The sequence below is a fragment of the Neovison vison genome, chromosome 2 (assembly GCF_020171115.1).
Source record: "Neovison vison isolate M4711 chromosome 2, ASM_NN_V1, whole genome shotgun sequence".
Taxonomy (NCBI): Eukaryota; Metazoa; Chordata; class Mammalia; order Carnivora; family Mustelidae; genus Neogale; species Neogale vison.
In genome coordinates this window covers 127453153-127476271 of record NC_058092.1, presented here as the reverse complement: position 1 = coordinate 127476271, position 23119 = coordinate 127453153, and positions in this window count along the sequence as shown.

Genomic DNA, 23119 nt, shown 5'->3' with positions numbered 1-23119 from the left:
TAACCCTAACTCTAACCCTAGCCTTAACCCTGACCCTAACCCTAACCCTAACCCTAACCCTATCCCTGACCATGACTGTGAGCCTGACCTTAACCCTAACCCTAAATGTAACTCTAAATGCTGACCCTAGTATGGACCCAGAACCTAAAACTAATGCTGACCCTGACGGTAAAACGAAACCCTACCCTAACCTAAACCCTAATGCTGACCCTAACAGAGTCTAACCCTAACCCGAAACATAACCGTACTTCTAACCCTAACCCTAAAACCAAACCCTAACCTTTCCCCTGAACCTAACCCTCTCCCTGACCCTAAACCTAACCCTAATCCTAAACCTGACCAAACCTAACTGTGACACTGACCCGAACGTTGCCAATAAAATAAATCCTGAATATGACCCTAAATCTATCCCTGTCCATGAGCTTCACCCTGAATCTAACACTGACGCTGAACCTAAACCTAACCCTCACCCTAACACTGACCCAGACCCTGACGCTCACACTAACACTGACCCTGCCTGTGCGCCTGACACTAAACCTAACCATAAACTTAAACCTGACCTGACCCTACCAGGGGACATGACCCGAAACCTAACACTGACCCTAACCCTAACACTAACCCCTAACCATAACCCTGACCCAGACCCAAACCCTGTCTAAACGTAACCCTCAACCTAACTCTAACCCTAACCCTAACCCTCCCATGAGGTTTGCCTGCAGGATGAGAGCTCCTCAGATCCTTGGGGAGAGCTATCCACCCTTTCCCATGTGGGGACATGACCTCGGACATCCCCAGACAGCAAGAGGCATATGTGTTTGAGCGCTCGCATGAACATACACACACACACACACACACAAAAACACAAACACACACACGCACACACCCATCTCTGCCCAGCGAGGGGTCAGAGGTGGACACCAAGGGAAAATGGTGGGTAAAAAGGGTGAAAGAAGCAAGAGGTTGGAGACAGCTCGGCCATGGGGTCAGGGGCATCAGGACTCCTGGCCAGGAAAGAAACCAAAGGCGCAGGAGGGGAGACAGGATGGGATGATGCTCAAGGGGTCCCCAAGGGGGCCAGGGGCTCAGCAATGGCACTGGGTAGGGACAGTGTTTGGGGTTTGGTGTCCATCACCACCCTGGACTACTGGAGGTTGGAAGAGGTAACCAACCTGTGTGAACAAAGCAACAACACTGAAGGCCTCCCCTTACACTTTTATCAAGGGGGCCATAGAGACAGGGTGTTCCTAGTCTCCCACAGGCTTGTAGAAGAGCCTGTAGGCCTTGAATCTCTATCCGAGACCTACTGTGCACCCAGTCTTGGGTAAATGCTTCCTAATCCCTCGAGGTCCTTCTGAGCAGAAGACAGGCTGGAGGCTTGGGGGGTTCACATTGTGAGCTTGCAGAATGCTGCAGAGCATTAGGTCCCTGGCCTGGGGACCAAGGTCAGGACCCTCCTTGTGGCAGCCTCAGGGTCCCCTTTGGGAAGAGGTTCCAGAGTCCGTGCTCTGCTCAGGGTGAGAAGGCCTTACTCAGCACGGAACCAAGCACCAGCACAGGAGAGAGAAACAGGAACAACGGAGAGCCCAACGGAATTGGAACGCACGTATCCAGGCACCCACATTCCAGAGAAAACCACCCTGCCCAGCTCATTTCTGGGAACAGCCTGAAGGAAACGACAGGTTCTTCTGCTGTATACCGAAGCCCAGAGAATGCAGGCAGAGGAGAGCTCGCCCGCCAGACAAGTTCCCTCACTGGGCAGGTCATGTAGGCGTCCCCGTCGCCTCTGGCCCATTGGCAAAATAATCGCGAGGCTACACTGAGGGGCTCAGATTTAGAGAATCCCACACCTTCCGATTGACCCGTGTAGCCCTGGTACTCTTCCCCGAGTGTGTGTGTGTGTGTGTGTGTGTTTGTGTTTGTGTGTGTGCGTGTAAAGAGAGATCATTGGGCGTGGTGATGCCCTGAGCAGGAGCAGGCTTATGAGGGGACTGATGCCTGGTGGGCAGGTCATGTTCACGCCCCAGGTTAGGGCAGACTGGTGGGAGCGAATGTGGGGCCTGCACCCTTTTGCCCAGGGTTTATCCTGAGACCATACAGGGATGGGTCAATTACCCAGTTGCGGGGCTAAGCCTAATACTATCCGCTGACCCTGACCCTGACTTTGAGGCAGAGCCAAAACTTAAACCTAGCCGTGACCCTACTCTGACCCTTACCGAGATACTGACCCAAACCCTAATCATAAATCTAAGCCTGATGCTGACCCTGATCCAGACCGTGAACCTAAACCTAACCTGACCTTACTCTAACCCTGACTCATCCATCACCGTGACCCTGACTCGGACCCTAATCTTAACCCTGACCATAACCAAATCCTGACCCTAATCCTAACACTGACCAAACTTTGAGCCTAACCTTAACCGTAACCCTAAAGGTAATCCTAACCCTGACCCTAATAGGACGCTGAACCTCAAACTAACGCTGACCCTAACCCTAGCACTAACCCCTACCCATAACAATGACAACCGCGACGCTACACTGTATTACCCTAAAACTTAACATAAACCTACTGCTAACCCTATCCCTAACCAAAAACTCAAATGGTTCCCCTGGAACTAAACCTGACCCTGAACCGAAATTTGACCCTAAAACAAAGCCTGACCCTGACGCTAAACTGACTCTGGCCCTGACCTTCACTTTGACCCTGACCCTGCCCTGACTCTAAACCTAACCCTGACCCTAACACTGACCCAAAACTAACCCTGCCCCCGCCCCGATCCTGGACCATAAACCAAAGCCTCACCCTGACCCTATATCTGACCCTGGCCCTGACCTTCACAGTGACCCTGACCCTGACCCTAATCCAAAGCCTGACACCCTCCTAAGCATGACCCTAAGCCTAAACGTGACCCTGAATGTGTTCCCAACCCTAACCGTAATCCTAAAGTTAACCCTATCCCTGATCTAATACCGACCATGACCCTAAACCTAATGCTGAGGCTAACCCTAACACTAAACCCTACCCTAACCCAAACCCTAACCCAGACCTTTACGCTGTCTAACTCTAACCATAACCCTACTTCTAAACCTAATCCTAACTCCAAACCAAAACCTTTCCCCTAAAACTAACCCTGACACTGAACCGAACATTGACCCTAAACCAAATCCTGACCCTGACCATAAACCAGACCCCGGCCCAGACCTTCACCTGACCCTAGCCCTGACACTGACACTGACCGAGATCCTACCAAAAACACTAATCATAAATCTAAGCCTGATGCTGACCGTGATCCAGACCCTGAATCTAAACCTAACCTGACCTTACTCTAACCCTGACTCATCCCTAAACGTGACCCTGACTCTAACCCTAATCATAACCCTGACCTAACCAAATCCTGAACCTAACCGTAACACTGACCCAACTTTGAGGCTGACCTTAACTGTAACCCTAAAGGTAACCCTAACCCTGACCCTATAAGGACCCTAAACCTAAACCTAACACTGACCCTATCCCTAACACTAACCCCTACCCAACCCAAACCCTAATCATGACACTACGCTGTCTAACCCTAAAACTAAACATAACTTTACTACTAACCCTAACCCTAACCAAAAACTCAAACCATTCTCCTGAAACTAACCATGACCCTGAACCAAAATTTGACCCTAAAACAAAGCCTGACCCTGACCCTAAACAGACTCTGGCCCTCACCTTCACTTTGACCCTGACCCTAACCCTGACTCTAAACCTAACACTGACTCTAACACTGACCCAAAACTAACCCTGCCCCTGACCCGAATCTGGACCCTAAACCAAAGCCTCATCATGACCCTTTATCTGACCCCGGCCCTGACATTCACCCTGACCCTGAACCTAATTCAAAGCCTGACACAGTCCTAACCCTCACCCTAACCCTAACCCTAACCCTGACCGTGACTCTGTTCCCGACCCTAACCGCAATCCTTAAGGTAACCCTATCCCTGATCTAATACCAACCATGATCCTAAATCTAATGCTGAGGCTAAACCTAACACTAAACCCTACCCTAACCCAAAACCTAACCCTAACCTTAAGGCTGTCTAACCCTAACCCTAACCATAACCCTACATCTAACCCTAATCCTAACTCCAAACCCAAACCTTTGCCCTAAATCTAATCCTGAAACTGAACCGTATATTGACCCTAATCCAAATCCTGACCCTGACCATAAACCGGACCCCGGCCCAGACCTTCACCTGACCCTGACCCTAAACCTAACCCTGACAATAGCACTGACCCAAAACTAACCCTGTCCTTGAGCTGAACGTGGACCCTAAACCAAAACCAGATCCTGACCCTAAACCTGACACTGGCTCTGAACTTCACCCTGACCCTGACCCAGACCCTGAACATAAACCTAAACCTGACCCTAACGGTGACCCTACCCTGACCCTAACACTAACCCTGAAGCTGACTGTGATTCTGACCCTAACTGTAACCCTAAAAGTAACCCTGACCCTGACCCTGACATGGACCATGACACAAAACATAACAATGATTCTAACCCTACAACTAACCCATAAAACTAATGCTGACCCTGACCCTAAACCAGTCTAAACCTAATCCTCAAACTAAATCTACTTCTCACCCTAACCCCATACTTTAACCCTAAAGCTGAAATTATCCCTGAATCTAACCTGACCATAATCCTGAACTTTGACAAAACTTGACCCTGATCCGAATCTTGACCCTAACCAGAACCCTGACCTGACCCTAAACTGAACCCTGGCCCTGACCCTAAACCTGACACTAATACTATCACTGACACTGACCATAAACCTAACTCTGACGCAGACAGTGAGCCTGACCAGAACACTAACCCTAATGCTAAACTAGGTCATGACCATAATCATAACCCAGAATCTAAACATAAAGCAGGCCTTATCCTAACCATGACCCTAATCCTGACCTTGACCCTAACCGTGACACTGACATGACACAAAACCTATCCCTGACCCTGACCCTTACTCTGAAACTAACCCTAACCCTGACACTGACTGTGAGCCTGACCATAAACCTAACCCTGAACCTAAACCTAACCCTGAACCATACCCTATGACTAACGATAATCCTGAACCTAACAATGTCTAACTCTAACCCTGAACCTAACTCTAATCCTGACCTTAACCCTAAGCCTAAAACTAACTGAAAACCCTGACCCTGACTCTGACTGTGAGCCTGACCATAACCTAACCCTAACCCTAACCATAACCCTAATTCTAACCCTAACCTTAACCCTGACCATAACCCTAACCCTGACTCTAACCCTGACCATGACTGTGAGCCTGAACCTAACCCTAACCCTAAATGTAACTCTAAATGCTGACCCTAGTATGGACCCAGAACCTAAAACTAATGCTGACCCTGACGGTAAAACGAAACCCTACCCTAACCTAAACCCTAATGCTGACCCTAACACAGTCTAAACCTAACGCTAACCATAACCGTACTTCTAACCCTAACCCTAAAACCAAACCCTAACCTTTCCCCTGAACCTAACCCTCTCCCTGACCCTAAACCTAACCTTAACCCTAAACCTGACCAAACCTAACTCTGACACTGAACCGAACCTTGCCAATAAAACAAATCCTGAGTATGACCCTAAATCTATCCCTGTCCATGAGCTTCACCCTGAACCTAACACTGACGCTGACCCTAAACCTAACCCTCACCCTAACACTGACCCAGACCCTGACGCTCACACTAACACTGACCCTGCCTGTGCGCCTGACACTAAACCTAACCATAAACTTAAACCTGAACCTGACCCTACCAGGGGCCATGACCCGAAACCTAACACTGACCCTAACCCTAACACTAACCCCTAACCGTAACCCTGACCCAGACCCAAACCCTGTCTAAACGTAACCCTCAACCTAACTCTAACCCTAACACTAACACTCCCATGAGGTATGCCTGCAGGATGAGAGCTCCTCAGATCCTTGGGGAGAGCTATCCACCCTTTCCCATGTGGGGACATGACCTCGGACATCCCCAGACAGCAAGGGGCATATGTCTTTGAGCGCTCGCATGCACACACACACACACACACACACACCCATCTGCCCATCGAGGATTCAGAGGTGGACACCAAAAGAAAAAGGTGGGTAAAAAGGGTGAAAGAAGAAAGAGGTTGAAGACAGCTCGGCCATGGGGTCAGGGGCATCAGGACTCCTGGCCGGGTACGAAATTCAAAGGCGGGGGAGGGGGGACAGGATGGGATGAGGGTCAAGGGGTCCCCAAGGGGACCAGGGATTCAGCAAGGGCACGGGGTAGGGACAGTGTTTGGGGTCTGGTGTCCATCACCACCCTGGACTACTGGAGGTTGGAAGAGGTAACCAACCTGTGTGAACAAAGCAACAACACTGAAGGCCTCCCCTTACTCTTTTATCAATGGGGCCATAGAGACAGGGTGTCCCTAGTCTCCCACACGCTTGTAGAAGAGCATGTAGGTCTTGAATCTCTATCCGAGACCCACTGTGCTCCCAGTCTTGGGTAAATGCTTTCTAATCTCTCGAGGTCCTTTTGAGCAGAAGACAGGCTGGAGGCTCGGGGGGGTTCACATTGTGAGCTTGCAGAATGCTGCAGAGCACTAGGCCCCTGGACTGGGGACCAAGGTCAGGACCCTCCTTGTGGCAGCTTCAGGGTCCCCTTTGGGAAGAGGTTCCAGAGTCCATGCTCTGCTCAGGGTGAGAAGGCCTTACTAAGCACAGAACCAAGTACCAGCACAGGAGAGGGAAGCAGGGACAATGGAGAGCCCAACGGAATTGGAACGCACATATCCAGGCACCCACATTCCAGAGAAAATCACCCTGCCCAGCTCTTTTCTGGGAACAGCCTGAAAGAAACGACAGGTTCTTCTGCTGTCTACCGAAGCCCAGAGAATGCAGGAAGAGGAGAACTCGCCCGCCAGACAAGTTCCCTCACTCGGCAGGTCATGTCAGGCTTCCCTGGCGCCTCTGGCCCTTTGGCAAAATAATCGCGAGGCTACATCGAGGGCCTAAGATTCAGAGAATCCCGCACCTTCTGAGTGACCCGTGTAGCCCTAGGACTCCTCCCCGAGTGTGTGAGTGTGTGTGTGTGTGTGTGTGTGTGTGTGTGTGTGTGTAAATAGAGATCATCGGGGGTTGAGATGCCCTGAGCAGGAGCAGGCTTATGAGGGGACTGAAGCCTGGTTGGCAGGTCATGTTCACGCCCCAGGTTAGGGCAGACTGGTGGGAGCAAATGTGGGGGCTGCACCCTTTTGCCCAGGGTTTATCCTGAGACCCTACAGGGACGGGTCAATGACCCAGTTGCGTGGCTAAGCCTAATATTAACCCCTGACTCTGACCCTGACCCTGACCCTGACTGTGAGCTAGACACAAAACTTAAACCAAGCCGTGACGCTACTCTGACCCTTACCGAGATACTGACCCAAACCCTAATCATAAATCTAAGCCTGATGCTGACCCTGATCCAGACCCTGAACCTAAACCTAACCTGACCTTACTCTAACCCTGACTCATCCATCACCGTGACCCTGACTCAGACCCTAATCTTAACCCTGACCCTAACCAAATCCTGACCCTAATCCTAACACTGACCAAACTTTGAGCCTAACCTTAACCGTAACCCTAAAGGTAATCCTAAGCCTGACCCTAATAGGACCCTGAACCTCAAGCTAACGCTGACCCAAACCCTAATAATACGCTGTCTAACCCTAAGAATAAACATATCCCTACTGCTAACCCTAACACTAACCAAAAACTCAAACGGCTCCCCTGGAACTAAACCTATACCTGAATCGAAATTTGACCCTAAAACAAAGCCTGACCCGCACCCTAAACTGACGCTGGCCCTGACCTTCACTTAGACACTGACCCTGAACCTGACTCTAAAACTAACCCGGATCCTAACACTGACCCAAAACTAACCCTGTCCCCGTCCCGAACCTGGACCCTAAACCAAAGCCTCACCCTGACACTTTATCTGACCCTGTCCTTGACCTTCACAGTGACCCTGACCCTCTCTCTAATCCAAAGCCTGATACCCTCCTAAGCTTGACCCTGAGCCTAAACCTGACCGTGAATGTGTTCCGAACCCTAACTGAAATCCTTAAGTAAACCCTATCCCTGATATAATACCGACCATGAACCTAAACCTAATGCTGAGGCTAACCTTAACACTAAACCCTACCCTAACCCAAACCCTAACCCAGAAATTTACGCTGTCTAACTCTAACAATAACCCTACTTCTAACCCTAATCCTAACTCCAAACCCAAACCTTTCCCCTAAACCTAACCCTGACACTGAACCGAACATTGACCCTAAACCAAATCCTGACCCTGACCATAAACCAGACCCCGGCCCAGACCTTCACCTGACCCTGACCCTTAACCTAACCCTGACAATAGCACTGACCCAAAACTAATCCTGTCCTTGAGCTGAACGTGGACCCTAAACCAAAACCAGATCCTGACCCTAAACCTGACACTGGCCCTGAACTTCACCCTGACCCTGACCCAGACCCTGATCATAAACCTAAACCTGACCCTACCGGTGAACCTGACCCTGACCCAAACACTAACCCTGAAGCTGACTGTGATTCTGACCCTAACTGTAACCTTAAACGTAACCCTGACCCTGACCCTGAAATGGACTATGACACAAAATATAACAATGACCCTCACCCTACAACTAACCCCTAACCTAACGCTGACCCTGACCCTAAACCGCTAGAACGCTAATCCTCAAACTAACTCCAATACTCACCCTAACCCCATACTTTAACCTAACCCTAAACATATCCCTGAATCTGACCTGAACCTAACACTGAACTATGCGAAAACTTGACACTTATCTGAACCTTGACCCTAAACTGAACCCTGGCCCTGACCCTAAACAGAACCCTGGCCCTGACTTAAAACTGACCCTAATACTTTCACTGACACTGACCATAAACCTAGCTCTGACCCAGACCGTGAGCATGTCCAGAACACTAACCCTAATGCTAAATTAGTCCTGACCCTAATCATAACCCAGAGTCTAAACATAAAGCAGACCTTACCCTAACCTTGACCCTAACCCTGACCTTGAACCTGACCCTAACACTGAACCTGACACCAAACCTATCCCTGACCCTGACCCTTATTCTGACACTAACCCTAACCCTGACACTGACTGTGAGCCTGACCATAAACCTAACCCTGAACCTAAACCTAACCCTGAACCCTACCATACACCTATCGATATTCCTGAACCTAACAATGACTAAATCTAACTCTGAACCTAACTCTAATCCTAACCTTTACCCTAAGCCTAAAACTAACTGAAAACCCTGACCCGGACTCTGACTGTGAGCCTGACCATAACCTAACCCTACCCCTAAACCTAACCCTAACTCTAACACTAACCTTAACCCAGACCCTAAACCTAACCCTAACCCTAACCCTATCCCTGACCATGACTGTGAGCCTGACCCTAACCCTAACCCTAAATGAAACCCTAAATGCTGACCCTAGTATGGAACCAGAACCTAAAACTAATGCTGACCCTGACGGTAAAACGAAACCCTACCCTAACCCAAACCCTAACCCTGACCCTAACACAGTCTAACCCTAACCCTAACCGTAAACGTACTTCTAACCCTAACCCTAAAACCAAACCCTAACCTTTCCCCTGAACCTAACCCTCTCCCTGACCCTAAACCTAACCCTAACCCTAAACGTGACCAAACCTAACTCTGACACTGACCCGAACCTTGCCAATAAAACAAATATGAATATGACCCTAAATCTATCGCTGTCCATGAGCTTCACCCTGAACCTAACACTGACGCTGACCCTAAACCTAACCCTCACCCTAACACTGACCCAGACCCTGACGCTCACACTAACACTGACCCTGCCTGTGTGCCTGACACTAAACCTAACCATAAACTTATACCTGAACCTGACGCTACCAGGGGCCATGACCCGAAATGTAATGCTGACCCTAACCCTAACACTAACCCCTAACGCTAACCCTGACCCAGACCCAAACCCTGTCTAAACGTAACTCTCAACCTAACTCTAACCCTAACCCTAACCCTCCCATGAGGATTGCCTGCAGGATGAGAGCTCCTCAGATCCTTGAGGAGAGCTACCCACCCTTTCCCATGTGGGTACATGACCTCGGACAACCCCAGACACCAAGCGGCATATGTGTTTGAGCGCTCGCATGCACACACACACACACACACACACACACACACACACACGCACACACACATCTCTGTACAGCGAGGGGTCAGAGGTGGACACCATTGGAAAATAGTGGGTAAAAAGGGTGAAAGAAGAAAGAGGTTGGAGACAGCTCGGCCATGGGGACAGCTGGCCATCAGGACTCCTGGCCAGGAACAAAATCCAAAGGCGGGGGAGGGGAGACAGGATGGGATGCTGGTCAAGGGGTCCCCAAGGGGACCAGGGATTCAGCAAGGGCACGGGGTAGGGACAGTGTTTGGGGTCTGGTGTCCATCACCACCCTGGACTACTGGAGGATGGAAGAGGTAACCAACCTGTGTGAACAAAGCAACAACACTGAAGGCCGCCCCTTACTCTTTTATCAATGGGGCCATAGAGACAGGGCGTCCCTAGTCTCCCACAGGCTTGTAGAAGAGCCTGTAGGCCTTGAATCTCTATCCGAGACCCAATGTGCACCCAGTCTTGGATCAATGCTTCCTAATCCCTCGAGGTCCTTCTGAGCAGAAGACAGGCTGGAGGCTCGGGGGGATGACATTGTGAGCTTGCAGAATGATGCAGAGCACTAGGCCCATGCCCTGGGGACCAAGGTCAGGACCCTCCTTGTTGCAGCTTCAGGGTCCCCTTTGGGAAGAGGTTCCAGAGTCCATGCTCTGCTCAGGGTGAGAAGGCCTTACAAAGCACGGAACCAAGTACCAGCACAGGAGAGGGAATCAGGGACAATGGAGAGTCCAACGGAATTGGAACGCACGTAACCAGGATCCCACATTCCAGAGAAAACCACCCTGCCCAGCTCATTTCTGGGAACAGCCTGAAGGAAACGACAGGTTCTTCTGCTGTCTACCGAAGCCCAGAGAATGCAGGCAGAGGAGAGCTCGCCCGCCAGACAAGTTCTCTCACTGGGCAGTCATGTCAGGCTTCCCCGGCGCCTCTGGCCCTTTTGGCAAAATAATCGCGAGGTGACACTGAGGGGCTCAGATTCAGAGAATCCCACACCTTCTGATTGGCCCGTGTAGCCCTAGGACTCCTCCCCGAGTGTGTGTGTGTGTTTGTGTGTGTGTGTGTGTGTGTGTGTGTGTGTGTGTGTGTGTAAAGAGAGATCATCGGGGGTGGAGATGCCCTGAGCAGGAGCAAGCTTATGAGGGGACTGATGCCTGGTTGGCAGGTCATGTTCACGCCCCAGGTTAGGGCAGACTGGTGGGAGCGAATGTGGGGGCTGCACCCTTTTGCCCAGGGTTTATCCTGAGACCCTACAGGGACGGGTCAATGACACAGTTGCAGGGCTAAGCCTAATACTAACCCCTGACCCTGACCCTGACCCTGACCCTGACTTTGAGCCAGACCCAAAACTTAAACCTAGCCGTGACCTACTCTGACCCTTACCGAGATACTGACCCAAACCCTAATCATAAATCTAAGCCTGATGCTGACCCTGATCCAGACCCTGAACCTAAACCTAATCTGACCTTACTCTAACCCTGACTCATCCATAATCGTGACCCTGACTCTGACGCTAATCATAACCCTGACCCTAACCAAATCCTGACCCTAATCCTAACACTGACCAAACTTTGAGCCTAACCTTAACTGTAACCCTAAAGGTATTCCTAACCCTGACCCTAATAGGACCCTGAAACTCAAACTAAAGCTGACCCTGACCCTAACACTAACCAATACCCAAATCAACGTCAACCGTGACACTACGCTGTATAACCCTAAAACTTAACATAACCCTACTGCTAACCCTAACCCTAACCAACAACTCAAACAGCTCCCCTGGAACTAAACCTGACACTGAACCGAAATTTGACCCTAAAACAAAGCCTGACCTTGACCCTAAACTGACTCTGGCCCTGACCTTCACTTTAACCCTGCCCCGACCCTGACTCTAAACCTAACCCTGACCCTAACACTGACCCAAAACTAACCCTGCCCCCGTCCCGAACCTGGACCCTAAACCATAGACTCACACTGACCCTTTATCTGACCCTGGCCCTGACCTTCAGAGTGACCCTGAACCTATCCCTAATCCAAAGCCTGACACCCTCCTAACGTTGACCCTAAGCCTAACCCTGACCGTGAATGTGTTCCCAACCCTAACCGTAATCCTAAAGTTAACCCTATCCCTGATCTAATACGACCATGAACCTAAACCTAATGCTGAGGCTAACCCTAACACTAAACCCTTCCCTAACCCAAACCCTAACCCAGACCTTTACGCTGTCTAACTCTAACCATAACCCTACTTCTAACCCTAATCCTAACTCCAAACCCAAACCTTTCCCCTAAACCTAACCCTGACACTGAACCGAACATTGACCCTAAACCAAATCCTGACCCTGACCATAAACCAGACCCCGGCCCAGACCTTCACCTGACCCTGACCCTTAACCTAACCCTGACAATAGCACTGACCCAAAACTAACCCTGTCCTTGAGCTGAACGTGGACCCTAAACCAAAACCAGATCCTGACCCTAAACCTGACACTGGCCCTGAACTTCACCCTGACCCTGACCCAGACCCTGACCATAAACCTAAACCTGACCCTACCGGTGACCCTGACCCTGACCCAAACACTAACCCTGAAGCTGACTGTGATTCTGACCCTAACTGTAACCTTAAATGTAACCCTGAACCTGACCCTGACATGGACCATGACACAAAACATAACAATGACCCCAACCCTACAACTAACCCCTAACCTAACGCTGACCCTGACCCTAAACCGGTCCAACCCTAATCCTCAAACTAACTCCAATACTCACCCTAACCCCATACTTTAAACCTAACACTAAACCTATCCCTGAATCTGACCTGAACCTAACCCTGATCTATGCCGAAGCTACACTTATCCAAACCTTGACCCTAAACAGAACCCTGGCCCTGACCCTAAACAGAACCCTGGCCCTGACCTAAACCTGACCCTAATACTTTCACTGACACTGACCATAAACCTAGCTCTGACCCAGACCGTGAGCATGTCCAGAACACTAACCCTAATGCTAAATTAGTCCTGACCCTAATCATATCCCAGAATCTAAACATAAAGCAGATTTACCCTAACCTTGACCCTTACCCTGAACTTGAACCTGACCCTAACACTGAACCTGACACCAAACCTATCCCTGACCCTGACCCTTATTCTGAGACTAACCCTAACCATGACACTGACTGTGAGCCTGACCATAAACCTAACCCTGAACCTAAACATAACCCTGACCCCTACCCTACGCCTATCGATAATCCTGAACCTAAAAATGTCTAACTCTAACCCTGAACCTAACTCTAATCCTAACCTTAACCCTAAGCCTAAAACTAACTGAAAACCCTGACCCTGACTCTGACTGTGAGCCTGACCATAACCTAACACTATCCCTAACCCTAACCATAACTCTAACCCTAACCTTAACCCAGACCCTAAACCTAACCCTAACCCTATCCCTGACCATGACTGTGAGCCTGACCCTAACACTACCCTAAATATAACCCTAAATGCTGACCCTAGTATGGACCCAGAACCTAAAACTAATGCTGACCCTGACAGTAAAACGAAACCCTACCCTAACCCAAACCCTAACCCTGACCCTAACACAGTCTAACCCTAACCCTAACCGTAACCGTACTTCTAACCCTAACCCTAAAACCAAACCCTAACCTTTCCCCTGAACCTGACGCTCTCCCTGACCCTAACCCTAACCCTAAACCTGACCAAACTAACTCGGACACTGACCTGAACATTGCCAATAAAACAAATCATGAATATGACCCTAAATCTATCGCTGTCCATGAGCTTCACCCTGAACCTAACACTGACGCTGACCCTAAACCTAACCCTCACCCTAACACTGACCCAGACCCTGACGCTCACACTAACACTGACCCTGCCTGTTTGCCTTACACTAAACCTAACCATAAACTTAAACCTGAACCTGACCCTACCAGGGGCCATGACCCGAAATGTAACGCTGACCCTAACCCTAACACTAACCCCTAACGCTAACCCTGACCCAGACCCAAACCCTGTCTAAACGTAACCCTCAACCTAACTCTAACCCTAACCCTAACCCTCCCATGAGGTTTGCCTGCAGGATTAGAGCTCCTCAGATCCTTGGGGAGGGCTACCCACCCTTTCCCATGTGGGGACATGACCTCGGACAGCAAGTGGCATATGTGTTTGAGCGCTCGCATGCACCCACACACACACGCACACACCCATCTCTGCCCAGCGAGGGGTCAGAGGTGGACACCAAGGGAAAATGGTGGGTAAAAAGGGTGAAAGAAGAAAGAGGTTGGAGACAGCTCGGCCATGGGGACAGCTGGCCATCAGGACTCCTGGCCAGGAACGAAATCCAAAGGCGGGGGAGGGGAGACAGGATGGGATGATGGTCAAGGGATCCCCAAGGCGACCAGGGGCTCAGCAAGGGCACTGGGTAGGGACAGTATTTGGGGTCTGGTGTCCATCACCACCCTGGTCTACTGGAGGTTGGAAGAGGAAACTAACCTGTGTGGACAGAGCTACAACACCGAAAGCCTCCCCTTACTCTTCTATCAATGGGGCCATAGAGACAGGGTGTCCCTAGTCTCCCACAGGCTTGTAGAAGAGCCTGTAGGCCTTGAATCTCTATCCGAGACCCACTGTGCTCCCAGTCTTGGGTACATGCTTTCTACTCCCTCGAGGTCCTTCTGAGCATAAGACAGGCTGGAGGCTCGGGGGACTGACTTTGTGAGCTTGCAGAATGTGGCAGAGCACTAGACCCCTGGCCTGGGTACCAAGGTCAGGACCCTCCTTGTGGCAGCCTCAGGGTCCCCATTGGGAAGAGTTTCCAGAGTCCGTGCTCTGCTCAGGGTGAGAAGGCCTTACTTAGCAAGGAACCAATCACCAGCACAGGAGAGGGAAACAGGGACAAGGGAGACACCGGCGGTTTCGCCCATCAGCCCTGGAGCCAACAGATCCTATTCCTGTGAGACACACATGAACAGAGACAGACGCAGACGCAGACACAGAGACAAAGACAAAGACAGAGACAGAGACAGACACTGAACACAGGAGAGAGGGAACCAGCAGAACTGCCAGACTTTCCTCCATCAGCTTGGAAATGACAGCCAAACATTTTGTCCCCTTATCAGTCCCACGGGTCATCCATCCTCGGAGGATGGATCCAGGAATGCCCGTGGACCACTGTGGGGGCTGGCCAGTACATGGGAGCAGACGAGGCCCTTGGACCTCACCCTAATGGAAGTCCCGGGAAGTCTGTGTCCACAAGGACAGAAGCCATGCACTGCAACATTGTCACGGTGGATGGGATTCAGGCAGGAGGAGGGTGGTTTTGCTGGATCCCAGAGCAGATCCAGGACTCTCTGGGCTATGTTCCATTCCCCCGCTCATCCCCAGGCACACCCGTGCCTTGGCAAGTGTGTGCACCAGACTCCTGTGAGAACGGGGATGGAACTCATGGAGAGGACCTACCCCTGGTGGCATCCCCAGAAGAAGAAGCCAGAACACCCGCAATGTCCAGTCAGGGAGGCTGAGGAAGCCCTGAGAGCCACAGGGTGTGTGCGGGTTCACAGTCCTGGGAAGGAGCAGGAGCCCGGCCTGAACCCAGCTCTGTGCCCTCCCAGCGGGGACAACAGCTGCACCCAGGCCTCCCAGGGATTGGGGGCAGTCTGTGTTGGGATCACTGCATGGACAGGCATGGGGTGGAGTGTTTGCCTTGAGGAGCTGCGGGAGGGGACCCCTCAGGGAAGTGTGGTGAAAGCAGGAAGTCCGTTAAGGAGCCCCCAGGCATTCAGCTCAGGTCATGATCCCAGCGTCCTGGGATCGAGTCCCGCATCGGGCTCCTTGCTCAGCAGGGAGCCTGCTTCTCCCTCTGCCTCTGCCTGCCATTCTGTCTGCCTGTGCTCGCTCTCTCCCTCTCTCTCTCTCTGATAAATAAATAATATCTTTAAAAAAAAAAGGAGCCCCCAGGCAGTGGTGACCTCACTTTCCTGACGACAGAGCCCAACAGAATTGGAACCCACATATCCAGGTACCCACATTCCAGAGAAAACACCCCAGCCCAGCTCATTTCTGGGCACATCCTGAAGGAAGCGACATGTCCTTGTGCTGTCTACCGAAGCCTAGAGAATGCTAGCAGAGGAGAGCTCACCCGCCAGACACGCCCCCCTCACTGGGCAGGTCATGTCAGACTTTCCCCATGCCTCTGCCCTTTGGCTAAAAGAATCAAAAGGTGACACCGGGGGGCTCAGAGTCAGAGAGTCCCACACCTTCTGATCAACCCGTGTAGTCCTAGGTCTTCTCCCAGTGTGTGTGAGTGTGTGTGTGTGTGTGTGTGTGTGTAAAGAGAGTTCATCGGGGATGGAGTCGCCCCGAGCAGGATTAGGCTGATGAGGGGTCAGATGCCTGGTGGGCAGGTCATGTTCACACCGCAGGTTAAAGCTGGCTAGGTGGGGGGAGGAGTCAATATGGCGGAGAAGTAGCAGGCTGAGACTACCTCAGCTAGCAGGAGATCAGCTAGAGAGCTTATCTAAAGATTGCAAACACCTGCAAATCCATCGACAGATCGAGGAGAAGAAGAACAGCAATTCTAGAAACAGAAAAACAACCACTTTCTGAAAGGTAGGACTGGCGGAGAAGTGAATCCAAAGCGACGGGAAGATAGACCCCGGGGGGAGGGGCCGGCTCCCGGCAAGCGGCGGAGCAGTGGAGCACAAAATCAGGACTTTTAAAAGTCTGTTCCGCTGAGGGACATCGCTCCGGAGGCTAAACCGGGGCGAAGCCCACACAGGGTCGGCGTGACCTCAGGCCCTGCGGGGTCACAGAAGGATCGGGGGTGTCCGAGTGTCGCAGAGCTTGCGGATATTGGAACGGGAAAGCCGGCTGCAGAGACAGAGCTGACAGTAAGCTCGCAGCTCGGAGTTGCCTTGAACCGGTCGCAAGCTCGGTGAGCTCGGAGCGCGGCCGGAGGTTGGGCAGACGCGAGTTACTAGGATCTGTTCGCTGAGGGCACACAGGGGAGCAGGGCCCCGGGCTCTCGCCTCCTCCGGGCCGGAGACCAGGAGGCCGCCATTTGTATTCCCGTCCTCCGGAACTCTACGGAAAGCGCTCAGGGAACAAAAGCTCCTGAAAGCAAAGCCGAGCAGATCACTCAGCCCGGCCCCGGTAAGGGCGGTGTAATTCCGCCTGGGGCAAAGACACTTGAGAATCACTACACCAGGCCCCCCCCCCCAGAAGATCAACAAGAAATCCAGGCAAGACCAAGTTCACCTACCAAGGAGTACAGTTTCAATACCAAGGAGAGAGCGGCAGAATTCCAGAGGAGGAGAAAACAAACCACGGAACTCATGGCTTTCTGCCTGTGATTTTTCAGTCTTGCAGTTAATTTAATTTTTTTCTTTTTCATTTTTTTTCTCTTCTTCTGCTAAAATTTTTTATAACTTTTACCCTTTTCTCTTTAAACGTTTTTTAACTGGATTATCTAATATATATATTTTTCTTTTTTATACTTTTGTTTATTCATTTTCTTTTTTTTTAATTCTTTTTTTTTTCTTTTTTTCTTTCTTTCTTTTTGAACCTTTTTTTATCCCAAAATCAGAAGAGATCCTAATCTCTTCAATCTTTTTTTTCTTAATTCTTTTTTAAATTCTTGATTGAATTTTTAATTCAATCTCTTTTTTTTAATTCTTTTTTTCTTTTTTTTCTTTCTTTCTTTTTGAACCTCTTTTTATTCCCAAATCAGAAGAGATCCCAATCAGAAGAGATTGGGAGATCCCAATCAAAGGAGATCCCAATCAGAGGAGATCCCTCACCCAATCGTGAGTGGGGAGAAATCCCCCCTCACGATTTGGGATCTCTTCTGATTTGGTTAAAGCATATTTTCCTGGGATTGTTGCCACCCTTTTAGTATTTTACTTGCTCCTTCATATACTCTTAGCTGGACAAAATGACAAGGCGGAAAAATTCACAACAAAAAAAAGAACAAGAGGCAGTACCGAAGGCTAGGGACCTAATCAATACAGACATTGGTAATATGTCAGATCTAGAGTTCAAAATGACAATTCTCAAGGTTATAGCCGGGCTTGAAAAAGGCATGGAAGATATTAGAGAAACCCTCTCCAGAGATATAAAAGCCCTTTCTGGAGAAATAAAAAACCTAAACTCTAACCAAGTTGAAATCAAAAAAACTATTAATGAAGTTCAATCAAAAATGGAGGCTCTCACTGCTAGGATAAATGAGGTAGAAGAAAGAATTAGCGATATAGAAGACCAAATGACAGAGAATAAAGAAGCTGAGCAAAAGAGGGACAAACAGCTACTGGACCATGAGGGGAGAATTCGAGAGATAAGTGACACCATAAAACGAAACAACATTAGAATAATTGGGATTCCAGAAGAAGAAGAAAGAGAGAGGGGAGCAGAAGGTATACTGGAGAGAATTATTGGGGAGAATTTCCCCAATATGGCAAAGGGAACGAGTATCAAAATTCAGGAGGTTCAGAGAACGCCCCTCAAAATCAATAAGAATAGGCCCACACCCCGTCACCTAATAGTAAAATTTACAAGCCTTAGTGACAAAGAGAAAATCCTGAAAGCAGCCCGGGAAAAGAAGTCTGTAACATACAATGGTAAAAGTATTAGATTGGCAGCTGACTTATCCACAGAGACCTGGCAGGCCAGAAAGAGCTGGCATGACATTTTCAGAGCACTACACGAGAAAAACATGCAGCCAAGAATACTATATCCAGCTAGGCTATCATTGAAAATAGAAGGAGAGATTAAAAGCTTCCAGGACAAACAAAAACTGATAGAATTGCAAACACCAAACCAGCTCTACAGGAAATACTGAAAGGGGTCCTCTAAGCAAAGAGAGAGCCTACAAGTGGTAGATCAGAAAGGAACAGAGACAATATACAGTAACAGTCACCTTACAGGCAATACAATGGCACTAAAATCATATCTCTCAATAGTTACCCTGAATGTTAATGGGCTAAATGCCCCAATCAAAAGACACAGGGTATCAGAATGGATAAAAAAACAAAACCCATCTATATGTTGCCTCCAAGAAACTCATTTTAAACCCGAAGACACCTCCAGACTTAAAGTGAGGGGGTGGAAAAGAATTTACCATGCTAATGGACATCAGAAAAAAGCAGGAGTGGCAATCCTTATATCAGATCAATTAGATTTTAAGCCAAAGACTATAATAAGAGATGAGGAAGGACACTATATCATACTCAAAGGGTCTGTCCAACAAGAAGATCTAACAATTTTAAATATCTATGCCCATAACGTGGGATTATTCACCACGACCAAGTGGGATTTATTCCAGGGCTGCAAGGTTGGTTCAACATCCGCAAATCAGTCAATGTGATACAACACATCAATAAAAGAAAGAACAAGAACCATATGATACTCTCAATAGATGCTGAAAAAGCATTTGACAAAGTACAGCATCCCTTCCTGATCAAAACCCTTCAAAGTATAGGGATAGAGGGCACATACCTCAATATCATCAAAGCCATCTATGAAAAACCCACCGCGAATATCATTCTCAATGGAGAAAAACTGAAAGCTTTTCCACTAAGGTCAGGAACACGGCAGGGATGGCCATTATCACCACTGCTATTCAACATAGTACTAGAAGTCCTAGCCTCAGCAATCAGACAACAAAAGGAAATTAAAGGCATCCAAATCGGCAAAGAAGAAGTCAAATTATCACTCTTCGCAGATGATATGATAGTCTATGTGGAAAACCCAAAAGACTCCACTCCAAAACTGCTAGAACTTATACAGGAATTCAGTAAAGTGTCAGGATATAAGATCAATGCACAGAAATCAGTTGCACTTCTCTACACCAACAACAAGACAGAAGAAAGAGAAATTAAGGAGTCAATCCCATTTACAATTGCACCCCAAACCATAAGATACCTAGGAATAAACCTAACCAAAGAGGCACAGAATCTATACTCAGAAAACTATAAAGTACTCATGAAAGAAATTGAGGAAGACACAAAGAAATGGAAGAATGTTCCATGCTCCTGGATTGGAAGAATAAATATTGTGAAAATGTCTATGCTACCTAAAGCAATCTACACATTTAATGCAATTCCTATCAAAGTACCATCCATCTTTTTCAAAGAAATGGAACAAATAATTTTAAAATTTATATGGAACCAGAAAAGACCTCGAATAGCCAAAGGGATATTGAAAAACAAAGCCAAAGTTGGTGGCATCACAATTCCGGACTTCAAGCTTTATTACAAAGCTGTCATCATCAAGACAGCATGGTACTGGCACAAAAACAGACACATAGACCAATGGAACAGAATAGAGAGCCCAGAAATAGACCCTCAACTCTATGGTCAACTAATCTTCGACAAAGCAAGAAAGAATGTCCAATGGAAAAAAGACAGCCTCTTCAATAAATGGTGTTGGGAAAATTGGACAGCCACGTGCAGAAAAATGAAATTGGACCATTTCCTTACACCACACACAAAAATAGATTCAAAATGGATTAAGGGGATGCCTGGGTGGCGCAGTTGGTTGGACGACTGCCTTCGGCTCAGGGCGTGATCCTGGAGTCCCGGGATCGAGTCCCACATCAGGCTCCCAGCTCCATGGGGTGTCTGCTTCGCTCTCTGACCTTCTCCTCGCTCATGCTCTCTCTCACTGTCTCTCTCTCAAATAAATAAATAAATAAAATATTTTAAAAAAAATGGATTAAGGACCTCAATGTGAGAAAGGAATCCATCAAAATCCTTGAGGAGAACACAGGCAGCAACCTCTTCGACCTCAGCCGCAGCAACATCTTCCTAGGAACATCGTCAAAGGCAAGGGAAGCAAGGGCAAAAATGAACTTTTGGGATTTCATCAAAATCAAAAGCTTTTGCACAGCAAAGGAAACAGTTAACAAAACCAAAAGACAACTGACAGAATGGGAGAAGATATTTGCAAACGACATATCAGATAAAGGACTAGTGTCCAAAATCTATAAAGAACTTAACAAACTCAACACCCAAAGAACAAATAATCCAATCAAGAAATGGGCAGAGGACATGAACAGACGTTTCTGCAAAGAAGACATCCAGATGGCCAACAGACACATGAAAAAGTGCTCCATATCACTCGGCATCAGGGAAATACAAATCAAAACCACAATGAGATATCACCTCACACCAGTCAGAATGGCTAAAATCAACAAGTCAGGAAATGACAGATGCTGGCGAGGATGCGGAGAAAGGGGAACCCTCCTACACTGTTGGTGGGAATGCAAGCTGGTGCAACCACTTTGGAAAACAGCATGGAGATTCCTCAAAATGTTGAAAATAGAACTGCCCTATGACCCAGCAATTGCACTACTGGGAATTTACCCTAAAGATACAAACGTAGTGATCCAAAGGGGCACGTGCACCCGAATGTTTATAGCAGCAATGTCCACAATAGCCAAACTATGGAAAGAACCTAGATGTCCATCAACAGATGAATGGATCAAGAAGATGTGGTATATATACACAATGGAATACTATGCAGCCATCAAAAGAAACGAAATCTTGACATTTGCGACAACATGGATGGAACTAGAGCGTATCATGCTTAGCGAAATAAGTCAAGCGGAGAAAGACAACTATCATATGATCTCCCTGATATGAGGGAGTGGTGATGCAACATGGGGGCTTAAGTGGGTAGGAGAAGAATCCATGAAACAAGATGGGATAGGGAGGGAGACAAACCATAAGTGACTCTTAATCTCACGAAACAAACTGTGGGTTGCTGGGGGGAGGGGGGTTGGGAGAAGGGGGGTAGGGTTATGGACATTGGGGAGGGTATGTGCTTTTGGGTAAATTGGAAGGGGAGATGAACCATGAGAGACTATGGACTCTGAAAAACAATCTGAGGGGTTTGAAGTGGCGGGGGGGTGGGAGGTTGGGGTACCAGGTGGTGGGTATTATAGAGGGCACAGCTTGCATGGAGCACTGGGTATGGTGAAAAAATAATGAATACTGTTTTTCTGAAAATAAATAAATTGGAAAAAAAAAAAAAGCTGGCTAGGTGGGATCGGGTGTGGGGGCTGCACTCTTCTGCCCAGGGTTTATCCTAAGACCCTGCAGGGACGGGTCAATGACCCAGGTGCGGGGCTAACCCTAACGCTAAGCCCTAACACTGACACTGACTGTGAGCCTGACCCAAATCCTAACCCTAAGCCTGACCCTGACCTTGACGCTGACCGAGATCCTGACCTGGACCCTAATCCTAAATCTAAGCCTGATGCTGACCCTGATCCGGACCTGAACCTAAACATAACCCTGACCTTACCCTAATCCTGACTCATCCGTAACCGTGACCCTGACCGTGGCCCTAATCCTAACCCTGACCCTGACCTAACCCTGATCTTAACCCTAAACCTGACCATGACTGTGAGCCTGACCCTAACACTAACCTTAAAAGTAAGCCTAACCCTGACCCTATTACGGAATCTGAACCTAAACCTAACGCTGATCCAAACCTTAACACTAACCCCTACCCTAAACCAAACCCTAACCCTGTCCCTAATGCTGTCTACTCCTAACCCTAAACATAACCCTACTTCTAATTTTACACCTAACCCCAAGCCCAAATCGTTCCCCTGAACCTAACCCTGACCCTGAACCGAAAATTGACCCTAAACCAAAGCCTGACCCTGGCCCTAAACCTGATCCTGGCCCTAACCCTGACCTTTACCCTGACCCAGACCCTAAACCTAACCCTGACACTAACACTGACCCAAATCTAACCCTGTCCCTAACTCGAACCTGGTCCCTATACCAAAGTCTGACACTGACCCTCAACCTGACCCTGGCCCTGACCTTCACCCTGACCTTGACTTTGA